The sequence below is a fragment of the Furipterus horrens genome, unplaced genomic scaffold (genome assembly GCF_987537825.1).
Source record: "Furipterus horrens unplaced genomic scaffold, mFurHor1.1.pri manual_scaffold_12, whole genome shotgun sequence".
Lineage (NCBI taxonomy): Eukaryota > Metazoa > Chordata > Mammalia > Chiroptera > Furipteridae > Furipterus > Furipterus horrens.
Genome location: NW_028327182.1, coordinates 21580628 through 21592872, shown reverse-complemented (window position 1 = coordinate 21592872; position 12245 = coordinate 21580628). Strand labels below are relative to the sequence as shown.

The 12245-nt window shown below is 35.0% G+C and overlaps 1 protein-coding gene across 3 annotated transcripts in view; it reads right to left on the bottom strand.

The window, feature by feature from the left end:
• KLF12 (KLF transcription factor 12) overlaps positions 1-12245 on the bottom strand; it is a 411687-nt gene that overhangs the window by 21281 nt on the left and 378161 nt on the right. The gene's annotated exons all lie outside the window — the stretch shown is intronic.

Below are 12245 nucleotides of genomic sequence, written 5' to 3'. Positions count from 1 at the left end.
TCTTCCAGCTTTCCCATGCTTTGATGCTTTTGGAAGGTATTTTATATTAATAAATCACCTTAAAAAAAAAACAAAAAACAAACAACAACCCTGAACAGTACAGATAAAGATAAATCTCTGGCTTTCATAATCAGCCTGATCCCTTCTCTGCCCAGGGAAAACTTCTATCATCGGTTTTCTTTAAGTCCTACTAATTCTTTTATATTATGCTGACCTCTCCATGTCCGCATTTATAGACACTCATAATATTGTTTTGTGTTTTTTAAGTGACAAAATAATATACTGTTCATATTATTCTGCAAATTGTTTTTCACTCAACATTTAGCATTTGAGATCTATCCATGCTGATACAAACACTGTAGTTTATTCATTTGAAATGTCGTATGTCACAATTAATCAATTCTAAGATGATTTTTTTCATATTTTAATGTTGCTAAAATTAGGATTCTTATAATTGATGGCTTTTCATAGTTTAATTGGCATACCACTTTTTCTTTATTAATGATACATAAACTAATGGTGTATTTTACAGTAGACGGTATTTTAACTTAGAGCAGGGGTTGGTAAACTTTTTCTTTAAAGGGCTAGATAGTAAATATACTATTTGGACTTTTGAGAGTCATATACTCTATATTGTAACAAATCAACTCTGAAGTTGTAGCATGAAAGTAGCTATGGAAAAAATACAAACAATGAGTATGCTACGTTCCAGTAAAAATTTATTTACAAAACAAATAGTGGGCTGTAGTTGGCTGATACCTGACTTACATGAAATATGGTAATAGGCCAATGAATATTTATCCCAGAGTTTTAAGATCCATTTCCTAAATGAAGGCCATATAGTCTATTTCTGATATTTCACTATAATATTGCTCCCATCAACTGTTTTCAAATTTCTTCTTCTATATATGTGCCTTTCAAATTTTCGATGTATCTTTTCACTTGTACAAATAAGATTCAGTAGCCAAAGCTTTACATTATTAGGTAAGACAAAATATAAATGATGTTTATCTACTTATGTTTTAAGCAGTTTTATGAGAGATCTCTATTAGTAAAACAAAAAAAAAAACCATATGGAATATCTAAGCTATGTTTTGCTTCTTATCAGGCAATGTGGATGTGGGGTTTTCCACATAACTGACTCAGTTGCAGGAATTGGAGCTTATTTTGAAAAGAGTCAAGAGAGTGTACTAGCCTGTCCATTAGAGAACAGTGTTAGTCAGCCCTGGCAAGGGTGTGGTTCTGTGAACAAGTAAGACTGTGTGTGTGAAAATAGGGCAACAGTAATGTATTTCTTGAATATCTAGTCATGACAATAGATATGGATCTTGGAGCTGGGGACCTCAAAAATAGTAACTTTTGTGTTGTGATATATCTGACATCTTTTAAATTATGAAAACAATTTGGTATTTTTTTTTCTTCAAATTATAACTTGAAGTCTATAATAAGAACACTTTGTTTTGTACAATTCTTTATACATACTAATGCGTAGAAGCCTAAATGTAACTATGCATAACCTGTAGTTGGTTTTGGCTATTTATCTTGCTATGTATTTGTGTATATAGAGAAAAGCGAACAATAAATCTGAAATCAAAGCCACGTAACTCCTTAGCAGGTCTTTAAGGGACCAATGAAGCAATGCTGCTAAATACAGTCCATCAATCACTGAATTATATGGTTGGCAGAGGGAGGAAAGCAAAGGTATAGAATGGCATGAAATTACTTCACTGAGAGTTCTTAATTTACATTAAAATGAAGACTTGTTAGTGGATGTCTTTAATGCCACAAAACTTTGTACCCTTGTTTTCCTCATTTTAAAGATAAATGTTTTAGAATATTATGAAGAATAACCAAAGTTACCTGTGGAATAAAAATAAAAATAATTTTTTAAAAAGGTAGATGCAACATAGCTGTAGCCAGCAATGCTGGCTCTGAAATGACATTTGATGGGTAAGATTTCTTTTTGGTGCCCGTTTTTAAATGGCAGAGTCATCCTCAGATGTAAAAGAAATTTTGGCTAGGCTGTACCTTTTAGAATTACTCATTTGAATTCTTTGTGGAAAGGTAGGAAGGTAAGTGGGGCCATGGCCAAAGGGGATAAAAAATGCAGAATAACTTAAAACAGGAAGAAGGAGAGGACAGCCCCAGTGCACAGAAGACGGCTGTTCTGTTGCAGTCCACTGCACGGCCCCACAGTTGGCGGGCTCCGTTGTTAGAAGGCAACCATGGGTGAGGGGTTTAGCCCAGCCAACTCCATGGCAGATGATATGACAGTCAAGGTGCTGCTACCAAGTATGTTTGTCTTTAGAGTTTACTGTGGACATTCAAGAAATGTTTGTTAAACAGGATGAATGAATGTATGGATGAGTGTATTAAGACAGGCATTATTAATTTTTAATTTAATATAATCAGTTAATTAACTCCATTGGTTAACTTAATCTTACTAGGATCCTTTGATTGAAAATCTTCAGATAATGTTTTCTCAATTCCTTGCTTGTACTCTCTCTCATTTCCCTAAGTTTCATATTTTAAATGCTATACAAAGTAGCTACTAAATGAGGGTAACCATTAAAACCACATGTACAAGAAGAAGAAAGAGAGCAAGAAATTGAGAACCTATTTGAAGAAATAATAACAGAAAACTTCCCTAACATGGTTAAAGAAATAGACAGACAAGTCCAAGAAGTACAGAGCTCCAAACAAGATGAAGCCAAAGAGTCCCACACCAAGACACATCATCATAATTAAAATGCCAAAGGTTAAAGATAAAGAGAGAATCTTAAAAGCAGCAAGAGAAAAGCAGTTAGCTACCTACAAGGGCACTTCCATAGGACTGTCAGCTGATTTCTCAACAGAAACTTTGTAGGACAGAAGGGATTGGTAAGAAATATTCAAAGTGATGAAAAGCAAGACCTATAACCAAGATTACTCTACCCAGCAAAGCTATTGTTTTGACTCCAAGGACAGATAAGAGTTTCTCAGACAAGAAAAAGCTAAAGGGGTTAATCACTACCAAACCAATATTGCAAGAAATGTTAAAAGGTCTTCTTTAAGAAGAAAAAAGAAAAAAAAGATTAAAAATATGTGTAATAAAATGACAGTAATACATATTTATCAGCAATTGCTTTAGATACAAATGAATTAAATGCTCCAATCAAAAGTCACAGAGTGGCTGAAAGGAGAAGAAAACAAGGCCCTTACGAATGCTGTGCACAAGTAACTCACTTCAAAGACACACACACACACACACACACAGACTAAAAGTAAAGGGATGGAAAAATGCATTTCATGAAACTGAAAACAAACAAAAAAGCTGGGATAGCAATACTTAGACAGAAGAGACTTTAAAACAAAGGCTATAATAAGAGACAAAGAAGGACCCAGCAATTCCATTTCTGGGTATTTATCTGAAGAAACCCCAAACACTAAATTGAAAAGACACATGCACCCATATGTTCACTGCAGCATAATTTACAATAGCCAAGCTATGGAAGCAGCCTAAGTGTCCATCAATGGATAAGTGGATTAAGAAGTAGTACATATATACAATGGAATATGACTCAGCCATAAAAAAATGAAATATTGCCACCTGCAACAACATGCATGGACCTAGAGGGTACTGTGCTGAACAAAATAAGTCCGTCAGAGAAAGACAAACACCATATGACTTCACTCATATGTGGAATCCAAAAAATAAAATAAACAAGCAGAGGAGAAACAGACTCATAGACACAGGGAACAGTTTGATGGTCATCAGATGGCAAATGGGAGGGGTTTGGGTGAGAAAGGTGATGGGATTAAGAAGTACAAATTGATAGTTACAGAACAGTCATGGGGATGTAAAGTACAGCACAGGGAATAGAGTCAATGATATTATAATAACTATGTATGGTTTGAGATGGGTCTAGTTTTATCAAGGTGATCAAATTATATAAAAATCTAATCACTGGTTTGTACACCTGAAACTAACATAATATTATACATGTCGACTGTATTTAAAAAATAAAAATAATTATTTAAAAAACCCACATGTAGATAAGTGCCTCAGTTCTTTGTTCTAAGGTCAACAGACTGACATTCTAAAGCATTGCTTACAATTAACATTCTCAGTGGGAGGTCGCTGAGATCCCACTGAACATGTACAGGATGCTGGTGAATAAAATAAAAATCTCCCTTTGGCTCCTACTAAGCATCTAGTAAGTGGGAAAAGGTGAAGGGGCGATCCTTACTCTCGGTAATATCTTGTCCTGCCTCACTTGGGGACTCATAAGCATGGATATTTGGTAACAGAATAGCTATAATTACTCTTTGGGTATTTGTATTCTGCCTGAGCTTTCTAGGCAATGTGGCCTTTGTTTAGAAGGCATGTAAGAAAACCTCAACTGCACGGAAACTGACTTCTGTGCTTCCAAAGCTGCCCTTGTTCTAAAGCATGGTTACGCGCAGGTAAGTACTGCCTACGCCAGTGCAGGATTCTTCCAGTCATCCTTAGTAATAAGCTTGTGAGGATGAAAATGGGAAACAGTTGCTAGTGTGTTCCCAAAAAGTGTACTGAACACATATATCTGTACAGTTACGAGAAACAATAACTAAAGGCCTGCTCTCTTCCCCAGAAAGTTACATCACTTAGAATAGTGAATTGACTCCTGGGGGGCCTCTTAGGCACTGAGTAGGTAATAATTAGATCCAGAGAGAACAAATGAGTGAATCATGACTTCAGTTGCACAACAGCCCCAGTTGGAATGTCAAGTTAAATTAGAATTAAACCCAGAGAGGCTTGAAAAGTCACATCCAGGAACAGCTTTATTTAAATAGAAGGCACTGCATGACTGCCATGAAAGAAATTAAGGTTAACTGTAATCAGCAGGTAATGAAAGACCATTTGTCACATGTGACCTTAGTGTGATGAGGTGCCCTTCACTGAAATTGGAGTTTCCATAGGAGTAAAAAAAAAAGAAGCCAGGACATTCTTTTAAGATCTGAAAGAGGGCACATTCATCCCAAATTTTAAAACCAGAGTAGAAAACAGTGGACTAGAAGGTGCTTTAGTAGGTTCACAGAGACAATGTCAACAGAACTCCAAGGATCCTGGGGGAGGGTAACAGTGACAACTGACATTTGCAGAATGCTGACCAGGTGCCAGGCACTGCTCTAAATGCTTTAGGCTTCCAACGACTCTCTAAGGTTATTATTACTATCCCTAGTTTACAGATGAGGAAATCAAGGCACAGAGAAGTTAAGGGCAAAGCCAAACCAAATAGGTGACCACACCAGCATTTATCTGAACCCAAGTGATTGACTCTACTAGACCCTGCCTTACCTATTCTATTCTACTGACTCAGACAGGAGACAGACCAGCATACGATAAAATATTGAAAAGTAACAAAGTAATGTGTATCATTTAAATTTTCCTTCTAACCCAATTATAGAAAACAACAGCACATAAAAGCATTTTAAATGTGCCCTGTTATAGGAAGACATATGCTTTTCTATTGAGAATTTTAAGATAAACGTTTTTATAAATACTGCCAGAAGAAGTAGGTACTCACTATAATTATTTAATACTAATCTACCTATGAAAATAGTTTCTTCAGGTTGTTATAAAATACATCTATTTGATTCTAGGAAAATATTTTTAGACAACAGGGTTTGGCAGTGGCGTGTGATCATGTCTTCTTTGGCCACCAAGGCCACAAAACTAGTTTCTTCCTTGAGATTCCAGTTTATTTACAATTGTACCAAGAAGGATTTCTGGTTGGCTGCACAACAGAAGTACCTTAAAGAAAAACTATATTTAAACTATATTTAAAACTATATTTTGTACTGTTTTCCAAAGTACATTTTAAAATTATTTTGATGAAAACATTAAATATCACCTACTGGAATTCTGACATGCAAATAAAGAACCACTTCCTCGCTAGTAAATCAAATGCCACAGTGGCATTGACAGATAATGGCCACAAGCCAAAAAAAAAAAAAAAAAAGGTGGAGAAGACTTTGACTTAACCAAAATTCCCTTTATCTTGGTAACAGGCTTCTATTCACACAGACAAGCCAGACATTTTCATTTTTTTGGAGGCTTTCTCTTAGCTAGCAGATGGCTTTCAGAAGCTGGGATCTTTGTATTTATCCTCCATACTTTAACAGACTCTATTGAGGGTCCATCAAACCATATCAATTTCTTTTCTATGATATTAATTGGGGTTAAATGTGCCATTTAAACACATGCACAATCTAATCCCCAGAGGCTACATTTCATTTCAGGGCAGTGCTGAGTCACCAGAATGAGGTCCGCTTTCATTCCTGCCTGTAGTTTCCTATGGAAAACTACTTTGGAACAGACTGAAATTATAAGATTAGTAGCTGTCAACCTTTCCAGAAGCTGTGACTAAGGCATTATACCACTTCATGTTCAAATGTGGATTCAATAAAAATAAAACAATTTTCACAATATGTATAAATCAAGAATAATACATGTGCTAAAATGTGTCAAAAAGCTCATTATTAGCATATATTTGACTAGAACTTGGCATCTTTTTCATATGAACAGGCTATGTATTTCTAATTATTGTTTAATTTTAATAAATATCTTCTATTAATTAAAAGATAATGAATTTACACCTGAGCCTTTATTGGGGGTGAGTCTGTAGACAGATTTACAGTATATCATGATTTTACTTAAATATTAACAGCTGCTACTAAGTATTTTTCATCACTTTATAGACTATTAAAATATTCAAAATAGTTACAGTCTTATTTTTCTGCTGTCTTCTGGTTCATATTTTAGCATGTAAAATCATAAGCTGTATTAAGTAAAAGGTTTAAAGATAAAAGAAAAAATGAATCATTAATGGCATTAGCTGTATTTGGTTTTATTATCAAACTTTATGATGAATTTAATTACAAATTGAGAGAGGTTTGCTTGCTAAAGAAAAAGATCTATTTCAGATATACACTACCTATTCGAAACTGTTGCTTTTGGGGGAACACTATGCATTTCAAAGACTCTACCTCATAAAATCCATTCCTAATTTAGGCTGAAACAAGGGCTCTAGAACAAGTGTAGATTTCTGAATTACACTGGACATTAAATGGAAGACACATAACTTACTGAAATATTTAAGATGAACTTCTCCACAGGATTTATTCAGGAAACATTGGGGTTTCAGTTAGTTTTTATTCCAGGAGTTGTAGCTTCATGGATTGTTGAAACTTGAAAAGTCTTTCTGGATCCAAACAGGATTATTTTAATCTGAATGCCTTTAAGGTAGCCTCCCCCACCCCCCTGCCCACCACCACCTGGCCCCCCTCCCTTCTCCCCAGGTTCGCATGAGTGCTAACCACCCTCACTGCCTTAAAAGGGCTGAACTTCACATTTATCCTACTGGTGTGCTAAGTCAGAAAAATAAGTTCTCCTTATTTCGCTAAGGATACCCTTTAAACTCTTCAAGACTGAAGAGAGGGTTTTATGCGCGCCTCTTGAGAAGTTAGCATATCAGTAGTTACTTGAACGGTTGAAAGAGAAGAAAAGGAAGAAGAAGCGGGGGTGGGGGGGTGGAGGTGGGGGCACGGGACAGGGTCCATCGGCCTTATTAGCTTTACCGAGTGCATTCACTGGAGTCTCACCATAATGCTGCGCTAGGGCAGAATTTGATATAAAAAGGTTAACTTTTCTCTACTAGAAGAATCTTATTATAAGGCAGAGTTGCTAATAAGATAGTAGTCCTATGGATATAACCCAGGCAAGGACAGTACATAGTCAGACTGTGTTTTAAATATTAAAAATTATCTAAAATGTTCCAACTATATACTTCTAATGAGATACTGTAATGTAACCATAAATAAACTTCTGAAGTGACCATCAAAACAGGCCTCTATCTATTTTAGGCTGATCATTAACCAGGTCTATGTTACACTAGAGATTTGTTTTATTAAAGAGCACTGAGATGATATCAGTTAAGTATCTGGTACTTAAGCTTACATAAATTATTGAAAGTTTTTATCGCTCATATGGGGATATATAAATAACAAAACCAAGTAGAACTCACTAGTAATGTTCCACTTGTGTTTGTGTTGGCCAAAAGGACTATCTGGTGCCATAATTAGGCATTTCTCAAAATGTGCATATATTTGAATTTTGAAGAAAAATAAAAATATCCCCACATATTGGAGGAAATATTCTACCTGGTTTTTATTTCTCTTCCCGAAAACTTTATTTAATTTTTGAATACTTGGCCAAATTAATATTGGAATAGTAAGAAGGTATATTAATGTCTCTAAATTCATATTTAAAAGACATTTAGAAGATGAGGAAATTGAGGCTCAGAAAGTTAATTAAATTTATTACAGTGTCAACGTGATATAATAGCACCAGAGCTGAATCCAGGCACCATTTCCTGACCCCTGAGACTAGGACTTCTCTGCTCTTCAATGAGGTTGTAGAAAGGTCTGTGCTATGATTTTTACTTAAAAAGAAAATCTGAATTTTTACTTATTAAGGAAAACCTGCTTGGCAATGCTAACATTCTTTTCTTTTTTTAAAAAATCAGATAGAACTAAAATTCCTACCTTATTTACTTTTTTGCTTTGGTGGCCAGGAAACACAGCCACAAATAGCCTAAGGTTTGGTGTGTTTATTTTCCACTCAAACTCCCAACCCAGAACTAACGATATAATTCTAATTTAAAATGGTAATTTTTAAATGTATGTCTCATGAAGTTCTTTCTGAATTAAATACAGTATTTATGATAAGTATGAAAAAAATACAAAAACAAAAATCAGAACATGCTGCTCTTAAAAATGGAGGAAAGTAATGTGAAATTTAAACCTGGGTTCAAAATATGCAGACTTCTAAATTAAAAGTTTGTTTTTAATAAACTCATATTATTGTTTTTAAGAAAAAAAAAAAACCTGACAAGAATTCTATTTTTTGTTGTTGCTGAAGAAAAAGCATAGTTATAATCTGAAGATCTAGACATGAATGATAGCTTAATACAATTTATTAGCTAGGCATCTTAAACAGTTAATCTCTTTGATTTTTAGACTTTTGATTTTCAAATGTGGAGCTGCAGGAAGATAGGAAGATGTTGAGCAAACCATTCTTGCTATATTAACAATGGCTGGGCTTTTTCCGGACAGATCTCATATACTGGATACAAGTCCCTTATCAAGATATATAATTTCCATTTTTTTCTCCCAATATGTGGGTTGTCTTTTCATTTTCTTGATTGTGTCCATAAAGCTTTAAAAGTTTTAAATTTTGATTCAACCCAATTTAATATTTCTTTACTTGTATGTGTGATTAGTATCATATCTAAGAAGGTATGCCTATGAATACAGTTGTCCCAGCATTATTTGTGGAAAAAATTATTCTTTCTTCATTGAATTGTCTTGGCACACTTGTGAAAAACCAATTGACCATAAATGTTAAGGATTTATTTCTGAACTTTCACTTTTATTCCACTGTTCTATATGTGTACACTTATCACAGTGCCATAATGTCTTGATTTTACAGCTTTGAGGTAAATTTTGAAACTGGAAAGCGTTGGTCTTACAAATTTGTTCTTTTTTTCAAGATTATTTCCATATAAATTTTCAGATCAGTTTGTCAATTTCTACAAAAGAAAACAAAGATGGAATTTTGGTAGAAATTGCACTAAATTTATTTACCATTTTGTGGAATACTGGTACCTTACCAATATTAAATCTTTAAATCTATGAACATGGGGTGTCTTTCCATTTAAGATTTCTTTATTTTTTTCTTTCTTTCTTCTTAAATAATGATGTTTTGCCCTGACCGGTGTAGCTCAGTGGATTGGGTATTGTCTTGCCAACTGAAAGTTCGCCTATTTGATTCCAGGTCAGGCAGGGCATATGCCTGGGTCAGGTCCACAGTTGGGCATGTGCAGGAGGGAACTGATAGACCTCTCACAAATTGATGTTTCTCTCCCTCTCTTTCTCCCTCCCATTCTCTCTCTCTAAAAATAAATAAATAAAATCTTCATATAAAAAAAATGATGTTTTATAGTTTTCGGTGTTAACATTTTGTACTCCTTTTGTTAAATTTATCCCTAGATATTTTCTTCTTTTTCATGCTATTGTAAATGAAACTGTTTTTTTTAAATTTCATCTTCAGGTTGTTCCTTGTTAGTGGACAGAAACACAACTGATATTTGTATATTGTTCCTGTGTCTAGCAACTTGTCGAATTCACTCATTAGTTCTAACAGTCTTTTTTGGGGGGAAATTTGTTAGCATTTTCTACATACATGATCATATCAACTGCAAATAGAGATAATTTTACTTCTTCCTTTCCAGTGCAGATTTATTTTTATTTTTCTAATAGCCCTGGTTATAATGTTGGATGAAAGTGGTGAGCATGGACATTCTTGTCTTGTTCCTAATCTTACAGAAAGTATTCAATTTTTCACCATTAAGTATGTTAGGTGTGGGGCTTTTATAGAAATTCTTTATCAGGCTGAAGACATTCTCTTTTATTCCTAGAGTTCTTTTTTGTTTGTTTGTTTTTTTGTTTTTTTAAGTCACAGAAAGATGTTACATTTTGCCAATGCTTTTTCGGCATCTTCTAAGATAATTAGGTGGTCTCATTTTTTGCTATGTTAATATAATGTAATATATTGATTTTCATGTATAGCTAAGAAGTAGCTGAGAAAAACGGTAGCTCAGAAGGATTAGGTACCTGAGAAATGAAGGACATAGAGCCCTACTCTATACTTCTTCCTATATCAGATCTGCCCTATAGGAAGATGGAAAAAAATTAAATATATCGAGATGATAATAGCAAATTTTCTGTGCCATATTTGTTGATGATTAAATATCATTTGCACTGCTCTTTTTAACTTGGCTTTTTCCTGCTAAAAAATCAGTAAGATGAGAGTTTAAGTTAGTAGTCAGTTGTATAAACATTTTTCATGTTAACCCTACTGATTCAATAAAATAAAACAAATGCTTTCTGTGAGTTCACCATAGCAAAGCAAGTAGCATACAAAGGCATCTTCAAAGCATTTATATTCAGGTGGGATGTAAGATCAGGATATTGATCTACTTCAAATAGGTGAAAAAAAAGACTCAAAACTTTGCCAATTCTATGACATGTGGAAATCTAAGCTCCATCCCCAAAAGATGTATGTAAATTTCTGGGAGGTGTATGTTCTCAGGACCACCTTGGCCACTAGCATGAATCCTAATGCTAGAAGCAGCACCTTCCTCCATTTCACATCAAGAACCACGGCATACACTCATCTGAGCATTCAGTAGCCCTCTTTACTACAGATGTTGAGGGACTCCTGGAACTTTGGCTCTCTTCCTAGTGTTCCCTGTATTTCTCAAACGCTTTTGGCTACCTTTGTGTGCTCACTGGTCCCATCGAGCCTCAGGCAACTCTTCATCTTGCTGGTGTTTTTCCTTTCCATCACCTGTCCTCTGACTTCTTCTCCTACCCCAGTCTCAGCTTTATTCAAGAGACATACAACAAATTCCTTCCCTTGGCATGGGCAGAGCTGTGTTCCCCTCCCCAAAGCCTTGGACTACGGTTATATCCAAGTCCTTGGCTGGGAAGTGGGAACAGGGCTCAGCTTACAGCCTACCTTCAAGCATTTCTAAAGGTGCATTTTCCACATCAAGAGATTTTTGTTCTAGAGGAACTTGGTGCCAGCTGTTAAGATAGTAATAATTTCTCCAGTTTATATATGCAAATCATAATTACAGAAACCATACAAATGATGTGTGATAAAGACAGGAATAATAAAGTGTCATGAGGGTAAAGGGAGAGAGTATCTAATTCTGTTTGAGAATATCAGGACAAGCTTAATGTAGGACACGAGCAAGTCTGTCTTAAAAAACACGTGTTTGCAAAAATGTGAGTGGTAAAGAGAAAGCGGAAAAGAAGAGATCAGACAGCCAAGGCCAGGTACCGTGGACTTTGAGTGTTACTTTATAGAAATTACATTTTGTAGGTCCTGGAAGTGTCAGGACTTTTTTTTTTTTTTTTTTTAAGATTTAGTAGGAAAATTCTGGCTTATGAAAGCAGGACTTATTGATGAGGCTGTGATTAATGTCAAGGCCTTTATCAATTAGTGAGCTCTTTATCGCCATCATCTAAGCAGTGAATTCTGTTTGAACCAAATCTGAATCAGAGGGGACCAATTCCAAGGCATTCAACAATAGATCTATCAGTTCTTTGTGGCTGATTAAATAATGGTGGGTAAGGAAGAGGAAGGAATGAGA